General features: G+C 41.2%; 1 protein-coding gene across 2 annotated transcripts in view; it reads left to right on the top strand.

Annotated features, from left to right (window-relative positions):
• The first annotated feature begins 801 nt into the window (after positions 1 to 801).
• The window catches only part of FNDC3B (fibronectin type III domain containing 3B), a 188,027-nt gene continuing 173,396 nt past the window's right edge, over positions 802 to 15,432 (top strand). Inside the window, exon 1 of one of the 2 annotated variants that reach the window (XM_072142793.1) lies at positions 802 to 943. The gene's annotated coding sequence lies outside the window, so the exon portion shown is untranslated. The remainder of the gene's footprint in view (positions 944 to 15,432) is intronic. The other variant, XM_072142794.1, reaches the window with a different exon arrangement.

Genomic DNA, 15,432 nt, shown 5'->3' with positions numbered 1-15,432 from the left:
AATGACATGGGAGCCCTTGTTAGGGCTAATCCTTGAGTGGCCTGTAACTTTATAAATCTTTTATCACCTAATATGCAAAGATATGAGAGGCTTCTACGAGATCTTCAGCGCGCAGCTACCACTTGTCTGAAGACATCTTTCAGATATTTGCATATTAAGTGATAAAAGATTTATAAAGTTACAGGCCACTCAAGGATTAGCCCTAATAAGGGCTTCCATGACATTCATTAGAGGAACCTGCCACCGGATGCACCTATTAAGATGGCAGGTATCCACAACATCATGTAAGTGTGCTTGGTTTACAATCCTTCATCCTGGTGGTAGATGTCCTTTAAGAAGAGAATTAAAACGGATGTGGCAGATTCATGCATGCACTGTAACGCTTTATGCACACGTGGTCCATAGACACCAATATTAAAAAAGTTTTCGAAAAGGACATGAAACACGCAGCACAACACATTTTTCTCGACCATAAAAGGATAAGGACCGGGGGGGGGGGGGGGTTTTAACTTTCTGTGAAAAAACGTGTCTGTCACTTGTATGCAAAAAACGAGATGTGAACACAGCCTTAGTGTCATTAACCAGGAAGATTTACTGAGGGACAAACCGCCTCATGTAAGATGAGAGTGATGAATAATGACTGTGACCAGAGCACAGCAGGCAGTGGTCAGTGCGGCTACATGTAGTCGTGTCACCAGCGCTTGTATCCCGTATGTAATAATATGGGCATCACAGGAATACAGCGAGCGCCAGGCAGAGCACGGCGGGTCGGCCAATCACAGGCCGGGGGGGCGGGGCCGGGGCTGGAGGGCGCTCCTCTAGCAGCCGGGGACTGGGAGGCCCCTCACTGCCGCGTAGGGCTCATGCTGGCAGGGATTACTGGAGCGGCTGCGCCGGGCGAGAGACCTGCTGTCCAAACCCCATTATTTCAGCGCTACATAAGGTAACGGATCAGCTCTCTGCTTCTATTCACACACGTCCCCATGTGCTGCGCTAACGCTGCTTTTCTGGCTGCTCACAACACAATGCAATAAAAAGTTTCCCGATGTGTAATGTAGATCCGCTAGGTGTTGAGCATGGCACTGAGACTGGCATCCGGGCACATGACCGCTGCTGGCAGGGATGTGACAGGCAGCATCCTCCCTGTGCCGGGATGGACGCGCTCCCCTCGGTGGCACCAGCACCTCCCTGGTCTCCTGGGGACAGGGTGGGCACCCAGTGCCGGGCACGCACCCTGGCAGCCCGGGTGATGTCCCGGAGAGCAGGCTGCCTCCCTCCATCATACCCTAGCATTCCAGGAAGGCTCTGCCTGATCCCTGTGTCTCTCTGCAGTCTCCTGACTCCCTTCCATCTGGCTGCCGATCACTTCTTGTGCGCTCCCTGCCAAATCCTCTGCACACTCTCCCCGGGCCGGGGATGTAGTCCTAGTGCTGGAGGATTGGGGGCAGAATTTGGAAAGAATTGTAAATGTGCTTCATTTCTGATTGGCATGTGTATGGTAGCCGCACAGAGTGGCATCAGCATTGTGCATCCCTGCGGTTACAGACCAATAAAAAGTTTAAAACACATTTTCAAGAAGAATCTGATATATTGTACCCAGTGTTGTTGGCATAGAGGGATGGCAGTGTCTGCTCTTTATGGTCACTTGTGTCCTTATGGCTTGTGGTAGTGTCATTATTATTGGACTGAGTGTAGATGTTGCAGTTCCATCACACGTTGGCCAGAACAATGGCAGAGATGACATTTGGGAAGGTTCCCCTGTCAGTAGTTGCCATTAACCTCTAGGAAGACTTGTGGGTAAACAAACAGGGGAGCAGAAGAAATGTATGGCCTAAGGCAGACACAGGGAAGAGGCTGGGAATGAAGGAGGCTTCTTGTGCAGCACGTACTGTCTGGCACACAGTTTTGCCAGATGTCACTCAGGTGAAGGCAAAGCTCCTCCTATAATAAAAAAAAACTCCAAAGAATCTGAAGCCTCCAGCTATCTGGAAAGACAGTGCAAATGTCTGGATCCAGGGGGCACATTGGAGAAATGAAGGCACTGCTGTCACTTCTCCATACATACTTCCAGATACTTCTAATCTACTGGAATACATTCTCTCTGAATGAGTGATGTTTGTGATAAAACAATGTAAGATCACAGTTTATTATTTAAAATATTGTTGTGTTACTTTCGTATCATTACAGGAGCAGGAAATATTTACACACAGCTGTTGGTAGTGACATATTTCAGTTATTACATAAGGATAAAAACATAGTTTGCTTCAGGGCAAAGCTAAAGGTACCATTAATAGTACTGTCACCTCACCAAAAATCGCCCGTAACCAATAGCTTTTACCACAAATTGAATGTTGGACCTGTGCTGTCCTTTGACCTGGACTAATGACAGGAGCAAATCCCTGATTATGTGATCCATGAGACCACCCTGTCACTGTGACCTCTATCGTTAGATTATATAAATTCGGTCACACACAGAATGCACATTTCCTGTGGCTTCTAATAGGGAACCCAAACTTTTATACTTCTTGATACAAGAGGAAATGTGAACTTAGCCAAAGTTGCTGAAGATGGGTATAAAGCAGTAATGTGCCACCTACAGGAAGGAATGTCTGCTACATGGAATATTTGTGCATCATCTTTGATGTAGATGACAGTCCCAAAGTTATTCCAATTGACAGAGCTGTTATTTCATGGAGCAGGCAGAGACAGTCCATTGATGTGTTTAGCTTTCCTCTTCAGTAGTGTTACATGCATCCCATACTTAATATTAGAAGTATATATTTATCAGTTTTATTCTGTTTGGGGTTGACTTTTTTGTTGTGTGTTACTTTTCTGTTGTTTACTACTTATTGTTTAGATTCATCAATAGGTCAAAAAATAACATTTATACTCAATCTATCAGAGTGAGAAGACTGATCACTCTGCTGGGGACTGAACTCTGTGCATAATATTGATATATGTTCTGTTGGCTCTACTGCATATTGGGGAAATAAGAAATCCTTGCATCATATATCAATTTTATGTTCAGTCCCCAGCAGAGTGATCAGTTTGTGGAACGGCACTTCTCACGTCATGATTGCGGAAAAATGTGAATCCAGCCTAACTTTTAAGTTATTGCCTTGGTTTGGATGGTCCCATGGTTGTTTTGGCTCCATAATCGAGAGAACCACGTCTCTTACCTCGTATTATTGACTGGGTACATCACTGCTTTCAGTTACTGTCTACTTGGCTACATAAGATGTGTATCACTGCAGGAGAAGGAGCCCAGACTGCACTGCTTTTATAATCTCAGCTTCATCTGTGACTATTGTGCCCAAAATATCATAGACAAGATCTATAATTTATTTGTTAATTATAATTCATTTAGATTCTTAGTGTACAGTGTGTTAAAACCCTGTAGATCTTTTTGTTTTTTTTTCCATTGGACCTATAAATGACAACTCCCTTTGTCTCATTCCAGTTTATTTGCAGCAATCATTTTGACCTTTTTACTGTGGATATACCAATAGTGTGACTATAAGTTTACAGAACTCTGTAATATCCAGGAGCCCAGATGTGCTGTGATTTAGAAGGGAAGGCCTTCTGGTGATTAGGTGCATTACACTAAATTGCTGTAATATCTGAGAGAGTACAGCCGATGGAATGTAACCACAATCCGTCAGTGGAGGATGGACCATGTGCTAGATAGATTTCATAGACTGAGTCTAATTATGATTACATATTGGTGTTGTTGTTTTCGCAAGGAATAAGGGACTTTATGCATCATATATTACTATGATGGTCAGAGTCCCATCCACTTCACTGTGCTCGGTCGGTGAAATCCGCCCAGTGCAGGGGCTATTCTTTTTACTCAACAACCCCTGCTCATTTACAACACAACTTAGTAGCCTTATGGTAGGGGGTCTAAGAGTATCATGTGGACTACTTTTACATTGTTGTTTTTTATATTAAGCTGTGTAAGTGAAAATTATGATGATAATGACTGCAAATGTCATGTCAGCTTGATCTGAGTTTTTCACTTTGTATTTATAAATTCATGTATTTGATGCTTTTTATATTGCTGTGTGGTCTGCAGTGTTAACAAAGCCTTTATGTATGTAAGGTTAACAATGTATGTTATAAATACCATTTTATAGAAAGAAGTTAATGTACAGTCTGGAATAGTGGTCTCAGACATCTGTTATTCATTTCTAATGTTGTATTATATAGATATATAGTTGATAGGTCTTCAATGTTGAGTAGTTGCATGCAATTATTTTAGATTGTAAAGCTTACCAAGATATTGTTATGCTGCCGTAAGGGGACAGGCAAATATGGACACATATGGAGGTGGAATAGACACAGAGAGTGAGCCCTAAGTATAGACCCCCTTGCTGTCCCTACCTAATTGCTATAATGGGGTATTCCAAGAATAAGCATAATTTATATACAAATGGTTCCTTAAAATATAATCTAATATGTAATTAGTTGTTATTTAAAATGTTGCTACCCTAAGCAGAAAAATGCTGTTGACATAGACTGTAATGAAGAATTAAAATGCTACTGGCCCTTTAATCAGTCATGTGACTCTCCCTGGGGAGGAGACACAGGACAGAAGATGGCCGCCGGTCACATGTCCTGCACCTGTATGGGCAGGTCATGTGATCATCCCTAGGTTTGACTGTAGTTGGTTGGTTGCGGTGCATCCAGTATGGACAGTGTTGTGGTGAGACGTCTTCTCAGTGAGGCAATGGGTAGTTTCCAGTGGTGACCATCTTGATGATAATTCTGCATACTTTTAGAAAGCCATAACAATTTGTAAGTCATAAAATCAAACTATTTAAGCTCCATTTTGTGACTAATGACATTGAGTTTTGTTATATTGATTTATATATACAATTATGGGTTTTGTATCAGACGTTCATATTCCAGGAATACACCTTTAAGCGAAACTGGTCGACATTCCCTTCCTGCACCAAAGTGCAAATACAGAGACAAAACAGCAGGTCAAAACCAAAAGGACAATGAAGTACAGAATCGGGAGACAGATGGTCAGAGAATAGGCAATAGGTGATATCTGAGATATCTGAGTCCCTTGACGTCCAGACTGCAGGGGCGGAATATGTAGGGGGCATCTGTAAATCACAGCTCGGTTAACTGTCTGCAGCCCAGAACAAAATCAACAGGAGACAGATGGGTGTGGTGGAAATAAATTAAGACAGACAAGAGTGGAGCAAGGCAGTGTTCATACTAGTGCAGAACAGATGTTACAGATATATATATATATATTTATTTTTTATTGTAAAAGCATAATGTTTACAATCTAATATGGGAGCAATGCTTAGATTGCTCCCAGGCTCATCCACTCATCATATGTCCAAGGACTCCTATGTCATCAATAATCTAAAAATCCATTATTCTTTTTGTTTTCTGGAGTTCTCTCCAGTATGTCCTCATTTGACTCTCTTATTCTGTGATCAAAACTCATCTGTGTATTATCAAAATGTTAATGTTTCCAAAAGGCAGAGTGTAATACACCCACACAGAAAAGCCTAAAACAGTTCAATTTGTTTCCATGTAAAGTATATATGAAGTTGTTACATAAAATGTATGTTAATATAGAAGAATTTAAAAAATCTTATTTTAAAAATGTAGACAATTGATTTTATTAGTGTGTTTAATGGAAAAGCTTTTTAGCGTTACTGAGAAAGAGTGCCTCAATTAATTTATTCAGTTGTCCAATGTGCACGTCCTTGTTTTGTTACAAGAGTTTCCTAAATAACTGAGACAAGCAAAAAAAAAAAAAAGGTATCTCATAAGAACCACCATAACTCTATGGGTTTGACAATTGATTATACGGTTTGATTACTTCTGTTAGCCCATGAAGTTGTGTGTTGTGGCACTTGTGGCTCTGGGACAAACCTTAGTATCCATTAGTCATCTAACCCTACCAACAGGCAGCAGCGCATATATATTGCGTAATCGCTGCTGACTCCCTCTGATGTGGCCGCGCTGACAGCGGCCGCACCGTGCTTTTTGACAGCGCCGTCCGAATATATATACATAACATTCCGCCGGCACTGTCAAAAAGCACAGCACGGCCGCATCACAGAGAGCCGTTAGCGATTATGCAATATATACACTGATGCCAGCTATTCTTACAGGTCCCCGTGACAAGGGCCTGGTGGGGGTGTGTCGGACGGCCTCCTATTGAATAAGATCAACTGCAGCGCCCAGGATACGAGGATCCAACCTCTTATTTGGTAAGAGGTTGTATCGATTAAAACCAAGTTCCCCAACATAAATTTTTTAAAAAATGGCATAAATAGAAAGGGGCTAGGGTGAGGATTATGGGGGCATAGTTTATGGGGGTCTTTTGTGGGGGGGGGGGGGGGGGCGACAGGCCTTCTTTAAACCTGAGCAGAACAGGCACAATTTGGTCAGGTAAAATGCCATTGCCTACTCCTCTATTCAGGGTCAGACTGGCCCAACGATGTGCCGGTGAAAACCCTGGTGAGTCCCGATGCCTATTACCTCAGCTCAACCACGTGCTGACTCCCCCGCTGGCTGGTTTAGGACTCCAACAAGGGGAATAACAGGATGATGCAGAGCGCCATGAGGTGAGGGGCCACAATAGGAGCTAGAAGAGGGACTGATTACTTTCAGTAGGTCCTACCTAATGCTGGACCTAACATCCATGTTCACAAAATTTTAGGCGCAACTGGGGAATCTCCTCCCTGAGTCTGAGTGCAAACGTTCTGGGAGGAGAATCTCTAGATGTGCCTAAAACGCATTTTAAAAATTAATTCAATCGCATCTTGTGCACACAGTCTTAAGTTTAGTTCACATTATGTGTTTGCATTGCGTTTTAAAATACATTGCAAAACACATCTCAAAATACATCTGTATTTTTACCATTATAAATACTGATATGTTTTGGGATGCATTTTACCATATGCATTTGCTTTGCCTTTCAAAACGCAATGAATACACTTCTATAAACGTGGCCTTAGAATATACAGGTAATATTTCCATGTAGCAGTAGGTGGGCTCCCAGAATCAATATCACTAGTGGACCCTAGGCCCCCAAGTCTGACCCTGCCTCTATTGCACAGTTATGGAGATCTGACAAAATCCCCTCAGTCATGAATGCCATATTGAAGGTCAACAATAATTATCAACATGAATACATGCTTAGTGTAATTCTATAGGGAACTTCACTATTTTTTTTACATAAAACTTTGGAGCCTCTCAATTGTTCTTTCTGATGACTAATTAGGTCAACCTTAAAGTTATGGATGTTTTACAATATAAAATATAATTTGACTTTCTATAAGGTTATTGGTTTGCATCCAGTCCAGAAATGCCAGATGATGATGAGTGTGGGAGCTTATTCTGCTAGATCAACAAGAAGATAATGAACACGTGTGGGAAGCAGTATCACTTTGCCTTTGTGAAGGCCAAATTTACGCTCTTCTTTTCATACTGTATCCTCTAGGTTTTATGGTAACTTTCTGCTCAGAAAGCCATGAATTTTGTTTTTGAGATTTGGGGAAATTGTGTATTTCTATGATTTGTAACATATTTACTTTATGAAGTATGTCCACACTGAACCCCACAAGAATGCAAGGGTAGATGATGGGGGTTAGTTACATAGCTGTGTCGTTGATAACCAGTAGAGGAAGTAATACTGTGTTGCTGAAGAAGTGTTTAGCATTACTTATAATAAAACATTTGTTCATAAATTTATTAAATCTAGTGTTGGCCCTCCAAAATAACTGTTTAAGTGGAACCTTTGAGGGTGATTTGGGGCAACTAAATCAAAGTCCTTATTGACATTAATTATCCATCACCCTGTGGCCGCTATAAAAAAAAATGTTTAGACTTGCCTAGATATGACTCCCAGTGCACCCAGGAAAGGTAGGCGCATTTATATGGAATAATTGTGATGAACATGTTTTGTATATTAACTGATAATATTAACAAGTTCAATGAATACACGGCCATGGAAATCAGTTGTATCTTTGTCTCCCTAAACCATTTGGTTATTGCAGCTGTACACATTCATAGGCTGATCAAGGAAATCACAGTGACACATTTAAGTCTGCCAAAAAGATAAAATTAAAAAATAGAGGAAACTCAAAGAAAATACAAATTGCTAAGTTCTATCCTCCTATCTGTAACAATGGTATGAGCCTATTTTCTTAAGGGATTGGAAAGCAGTAATATTGTTGCAGCTGTATTCTGTACATACAGTACTTTCTGATTTCCTTTTGGATTGGTTCAGATGTTAAGTATAATTTCAATTCCAATTATCTCACACACTGAAATCTTAGTAACTTGCAGGTGTTTTCTGTGACGCAATATTCAAAGGACATTACTTTTTACCCGCTTGCCGGGCTACGTTAGTATCATTTATTGGTTTGCATACACAGTTCCTACTCATGGTTGTGCGATTTTGAGAATTTTGGTCCACATCTACCATTGTGTTTGTGCCTGTTTTGAGCAGTTTGAGGGGTATTTATTATTGGCTTTCAGACAGTTTTTTGGCAGATTTTTTATTTTTCCCTTGTGCCATATTTATTAAGTGTCAGTGCCTTTTTTTTCTTGTTGCTCAATTTGTGGCGAAGCTTAGTAATCTTGACACTTTTTTTTCCTGCGCTTCCAAGCTCACAATGCTTTTTTTGTAATTTTTGGTGCATAAATAGATGTGCTTTAAGATTTCACCTTTAAGCCGGTCTAGCAAGCTTTATTTCACTTCCATGAATGAGAAGTCAGACCATATTTGGTTGTGCATCAATTTATTAAGCCCTCGCGCCACAATCTAACATCCCAGTGTTAATTATCGTACAATTTGTGCGCCAAAAACATGGAAAATGCAACACTATGAATAAATGCCCCCTTTTGTGTCTTATTTGCAGATTGTAATGATTGAGGAGGAAAATCCACATATACTTCCATACTGTAGTATGGCAGGATATGGTAGGATCAATCAGACAAACCAGGGTTAAAGGGGTTATCCGGGTTGAAAAAATTTTTTATGGCCGGGCTGGGGAGGGCTATTTAAACATAATAAACATGTACTTACCTCCTCCGGTGTTGCCAATGTCCCGTGCCGCGGCCGGTCTTCTCCGTGCGCCGGTTTCATTACACCGGCGCACAGGGAGCTTCCGGCCGGCCGGATGCTCCCATGCGCACCATCTCCCAGCGCTTACAACGCTGAGAGATAGGGACGGATGGGAGGAACCGTCCACAACGCGGACCGGAAGCTCTCTGTGCGCGGCTTCCGTGCCCCTGTTTGTTTACAGGGGCACGGATCAAAGTGACCGCGGCGCGGGACATCGGCGGCGCCGGAGGTAAGTCCATGTTTATTATGTTTAACTATCCCTCCCCAGCCCGGCCATAAAAAGATTTTTAAACCCGGATAACCCCTTTAAAGTACCCTAGGGGGGTTTGAAAAATAGTAAAAAAAAAAAAAAAAAAAAGCAATAAAAAGTTATCAAAAGGCTGTACAATCCTAAAAATCAAAAGTCATCAAAAGTCACAAACAATGACACCACCCACAGCTCCGTACACCAAAGTATGAAAAAGTTATTAGCACCAGAAGATGGCAGAATTAAGATTTTTTTTTCTACTGGAGGGGTTAACAAATATTTCAGTAGTTCTCCCTTCCTTTCATTTGTGTGGTAATGGTAAGTGCAGATATGAACTGTCGCAGGATCACAAGTCTAGTGAGAAATAACGCAATGGTATTAATCCCCTTGACTTTATAGAAGTGTTTAAGATTGCTGACTGATCACACATTGTAAACTTAATAACATCCCAAATGAGTTAAGACAGAATAGTAGTCTGTTAAATGACTTTATATGGTGGGCAGGAAATAGCTTTGTATACCCAAACTATGTGACCCAGCTAACAAGAGCCAAGTCAGTGCAGCCAGCAACCTGTGATCTCTTTGTGAGCTGCAAAGTCCTCCCTTGTAAAACTTTTAAAGAAAGCTTTGTCATTATTTGTTTATAGCCCCTTTAACTTACTCCTTTTCATATAACATTCCCCCAGTCATTGCATGTCCTGCACTTCTGATCATTCCTCAAAGTTGCAAAACTTTACTCAACAGCCTTTATATCCACATAAATACAAATTGATCTCACGTAAGAAAATTGTTCTTACTTTATGATGTCTATATGAGAGTAAGACCATGAGAAACTATAACTTTATCTAGATTTCACCTAGGAATAGTTCAGTGCCCTTGGTAAAGAGTTTTACCTTGGACAACCTGACAGAGTCAACAATGATTGGTCACCGCCAGAAAACCCACTTGTCAGTATATTCCCAAATTAGAGGACCAATATCAGAACAACCCAAGGTATAATTTTAAATAGAGTCTTCAATACTAGTGTATAATATGGGGAATGTAGATAATGGATAAACCACACTGGTAGCAGTCATTACAGTGTACATGGCTTTTGTTGCTGGACTTTCCCCATAGCCTAAATTCTAAAATGTGCTTTATATTTCATGTACAATTCCATAAAGAGATTTATATTACCTTACTTATTTGTAAATCTGTAGACTGAGATAACTAGTCAGATGCAGTAAATGGCTACCTCTAATATTATATCATTTTATCTTTGCCCTTTAGACTTTTAGCCCACGAGTGAGTGTGATGTGATTTACTCGCATCGTAAGCTTGCCTGAATGTCTGGCCCAAACGCTTAGAGACCGGAACTAAACTCCTCATGTCAGTTCAGTTCCAGTCTCTAAGTGTTCAGGCCAAACATACAGGGAAGTCCATTCCCCTATTTTATGATAGCAGGTCCAGAAAGGTTCAAGAGTTAAAATCAGTCATATGGTACACAATTCAAAGGACTAAATAATAATAAGGGGAAGACTTGTGCTTAAAGGAGTTCTCTGGGCTAATTTAATGGTGTGTCCATAATATAGACCACCAGTATCAGATTGGCAAGGGTTGTTTATGTAATAGCACCACCAAATATTAATTAGATTATGGGGCATGTGTTGTGCCTTGTGGGAACAGAAATGTTCCGACTGCCTATGGACATGGAATGGACATCAGGGGGGTGAGAAGAGCTCGCCCACTGATGTACCATAGGCCACAAGCAAAGGCACACCAGACGTTGCTTGCGACCCAGACGTTTGTTTGCACGATGCCTTAGCCATGTTTGCATTTTGTTGTATTTAATGGAGATATATCCTTTACAGCTTGTATGAATCTACACACAGATAAGATGTGCTTTCTCTTGGCTTTTCATTAGCAACGTGGCAGTTACAGATTTGTCGTTTACTTTGAGGGGGGAAAAAAACTAGCAAAATGTTGGCTTGCTGCCATGACTAGCTCCAGATGGTCAGAAAATATTTAGTTCTGTACAGAAATCATGCAAAATACTAAAACTTAGCTGGATGAGTATTATTGATTTTTTTTTTCTTTCTTCATATTTTTAGTTGCTGGCATTTCTAAGGCATACAATATCCTTGTCCTTCTGCACTGTCATTTCCCTGATGTGCGAAAAAGCTCAAAGGTCCAAGAACACTATTTATTAACTTGTATACATACTGTACCTGTCATGGCTGCAGGATGTACCAAGTTAGGGTGTATTGAACCTAGTAAAGAACAGATCATCTGGAGAAGAAAACGAAAGAGCACATAGTGTACTTTTTTCTTATAATCCACCCGGCACTCTCATTCATCCAAGAGGCCAACTAATTTGGAAGAGCCATGCTTCGTCTTCAAAGTGTACCGAGCACAGTGCTGTACATTGTATAGCTGTGGTGACTATGGTACTGCTGTTCTGCCCATTCAATTTAATGAAACTGAGATGCAGACAGATCATGCTGGATGTGGCACCACTAAAGGTTTTGACATCACAGACCTGTAAAACAGAAGTATTATAGAAGTAGTATAGTGTACATGCAGTGGAGGCTGCTGCCATATTTTCTTGCATCAAGCACAGGCCCGTGGGCTGCTCTTGGGCTGGTGGCTCATTTTTTGGCCAATGTTTCGTTGGCATGTAAGATCCACTCACCATTGATTGGAGAAAATACTGCCCGAGCCACAAACCCAGGCAGGAATAAGGCTTTGCGGCACTGCGTGCCTCCCTGTGTACGTTTTTAACGAATAAAGAAGACTTTTCACCACAGGTGTGTGCCACTTCGTTCTTTCCTTCTTGTGGACTATATCTGTGTCACTTGGAAGTTTGAGCACCACCACGGTGAAGATGCATGCCTCCGAAACCCCCCTGTCCTCTTTACTGTGTTGCGCTGCTTGGTCTTGGTGCTGGCTGTGCCCTTGTATTTTCTGTTCCTGTCTCTTGACCAGGCAGGAATAAGACCTGCACCCGCTGGAGCTGACCTCAGGAAGTCGGCTCATACAACTGGCTGTGGATACCATGAGTGTGTGCATGAGCCCATAGAAATGAATGGGACTCTGTGCTAGCAACTGAAACAATTACTAGCACATGGCAAAAAACAATGGTTGTGTGCATGGAGTCATACCCTGATTCCCCCCCCCCCCCCAACATGTGAGGAGTGTCTGGAGGACCAGATATGCAGTAGTTGGTTGACTATGCCCACCAAAATTGAAAGCGGCTTCTGCTGATGGACCTGGCAAGTTTACATTTTACATGGCTAGTTGAATGGTCAGCATCTTATTCAATAAACTTGCATTAGTGATACCAAAAGTTGGATGTGTAGATAAGTGGCGTCTTTATGACACAAACCATTTCAACAGCAACTTTCACTAAGAAAGAAATGCTGACGGCCTCACAACACACAGTCACATCCCCATATTTTGTAATGTCACCTGTATTCTCCACAGTTACAGGATGTCCTGTGCAGTTTAGCATTGTAGTCCTCTAAACAGAAGCCCAGTGCGAACCCATGTATTCACTTTGATAATGTGTCTACAGAATCTCTGTGTACAATACAAAGATGCAATAGTTGCCGTGTTGGGAGGATGATCTAGAGTGGTGATAAATGGATTTATGTATTTGGTGCCATAAGAACTGTTAGATGGCAGATGGCATACTAGAATTACTAGCTGTGCCTTAGTGAAAAGTAATTTCATCTGCTCATCACCAGAATGAATGTGACACATACTCCATCCGTGTTTCTGTACATGTTGTGAGAACAGCTGGTTGCAGGCTCTAATGATTTCACATCTTGTCCATTCATAGTTGGCGTTATTCCATGTGAATTTGGGTGGGGTTTATTAGTATACATTTATACTGTATTAGGATGGGTTCACATAAGTACTGATGCTTTGTGTTTTTCTCTTCAGTTACAGAAATCTCAAGTAACTAATGCAAAACTGAAGTCCTTCTCTGTAGTATCTTACAATGTGGCCTCCATTCTGGCTCCTGTTGGTTTGTCTTGCCAGCTCTGAATTGCAAATTAACCATAAAAAAAGGCTTCATGGCAAAGTAAATTGAAAAAAGAGGCAATATTATATAGTTCAGTTTGTTTGTTTTTTTCTTCCTAATTTAGACAAATATTCACATTTGCAAAATTTGTCCCATTTTCCCTGCTTTACAATGAAAAGTCTTGCTTCCTTTAATTAATCAAAAACCTGTCCTATATCAAAACTACATAGCAAAGATTTCTTTATGATATTCTTACTAATCTTATCCTGGGATTGTTAGATTTCCTGATTTCTTAGCATGCTATTTGCAGTAAAGGAGATGCCTTTGTTGCTATGTGTAGTTGTAGCCATAACCAGATGTTCTGAATACAGTCTTAAGAAAACCAGACATAACTGTAGATTTTAACTCCTATGGCGGTGGTGAAGCTTACCCTGCACTAGTGAGCAAATGCAAGACAGGCCCCACTGATGTCAAACTGAGTTAGATACACTAAAATAATTCTCGGAATAGAGGAAAGGGGACCCAAAATAGAGGGGAGTGAAAAGCACGAGTTCAAATAAAGTTTAAGTATTTACAGTAATTAGGGAAAGTATGTCGGCTGCATGGACTAAATACTCCAAGTCTGTAAGATTTCCCTCCCTGTATCTTAGAGTTAATTAGAAGTATCATGAAAGCCAACAACCTGGCTCGTTCTGATAAACAACTTTACTGGTTAGGTCAGAAGTGCCATATGATGGAGCGTGTGGAAGTAAAGACCTGTGGAATATGAGTGGGACTTGCATTTGGTATCAAATTCTCTGGGGAAATGTGTATCGGGTGGAAATCATTAGTCATGGCTGTAATTTAAACATATGTGTTATTTGTTAAAGTGATCCATAGTAACACAAAGAGGTCCCGTAGATTTAAGTAAATAAAAGATAATTGCAGAGCGTGCGCAGCCTTCTAACTTTCTGTTATACTTTTACATTCTGCTTCCAAACGAGTGGACAGGGGGGTAGGGAAGGTAGCCTGGGTTTTACCTGCTGATCTACCTAGTCAACCAGCACACATTAACATTTGCTACTTTACTATTGGGGTCTTCTGCTCTAGACACATGGACTTGTTTCATCACCATGTGCTGTCCGTGATCCATGAAAAAAACTGACTATTATCAGAAATAAGATGAGAATCTGTCTTATTTTATTATATACAGGTGGTCCCCTACTTAAGGACACCCGACTTACAGACAACCCATAGTTACAGACGGACCCCTCTGCCCACTGTGACCTCTGGTGAAGCTCTCTGGATGCTTTACTACAGTCCCAGACTGCAATGATCAGTTGTAAGGTGTCTGTAATGAAGCTTTATTGATAATTCTTGGTCCAATTACACCAAAAAATTTGAAACTCCAATTGTCACTGGGGCAAAAGAAAAAAAATTGTCTAGGACTTCCATTATAAAATATACAGTTTCGACTTACATACAAATTCAACTTAAGAACAAACCTCCAGACCCTATCTTGTATGTAACCCGGGGACTGCCTGTACATTAAATGTTCTTTCCTGACTTGGTCAAGGTGATTGCCTTGAAAATGGGAGTTAGAAAAGGGTAAGAAAAAAACTTCCAGCTTCGAGCCCTGCACCTGACCTGAAGTTCCAGGGGTACAGGATCCACTTCATATGATAACTGGCCATCTCGGACATGGGAGTTCACTTCTATTTTTCAGGGTCCATTTTCCCCTGGTTCTAGAAGCCAGTCACTGGATGAATCTAGTTCTATAGCCACCAGGAGTTGTTTGGTTCCAAATCGGTTGGTTCCCAAACCAGAAGCACCATAACTATGATAACAAAACCCCTTTAATTCATTGTACTTAAATCAGGCCTTTTTTCATAGTCATTTGACACATTGGGGCAAATTTACTTACCTGGTCCTGTCACGATCCCTGATTCGGACGGTCAGACGAGGATGAAGTCTGGCGCGATTCATGAAGATCGTGTGTCCGAGTTCCTGCAACCGTCGCTTCCCCGCCAAGGTCCACCGGAGTTCACCTTCTCCTTCTCGGTGCTAGTAAGTGCGTGTCTTACGACACAATTCT

This window comes from Engystomops pustulosus, chromosome 3, assembly GCF_040894005.1.
Source record: "Engystomops pustulosus chromosome 3, aEngPut4.maternal, whole genome shotgun sequence".
NCBI lineage: Eukaryota > Metazoa > Chordata > Amphibia > Anura > Leptodactylidae > Engystomops > Engystomops pustulosus.
Note: the sequence above shows the minus strand (reverse complement) of the source record. Positions and strands in the feature narration are given on the sequence as shown.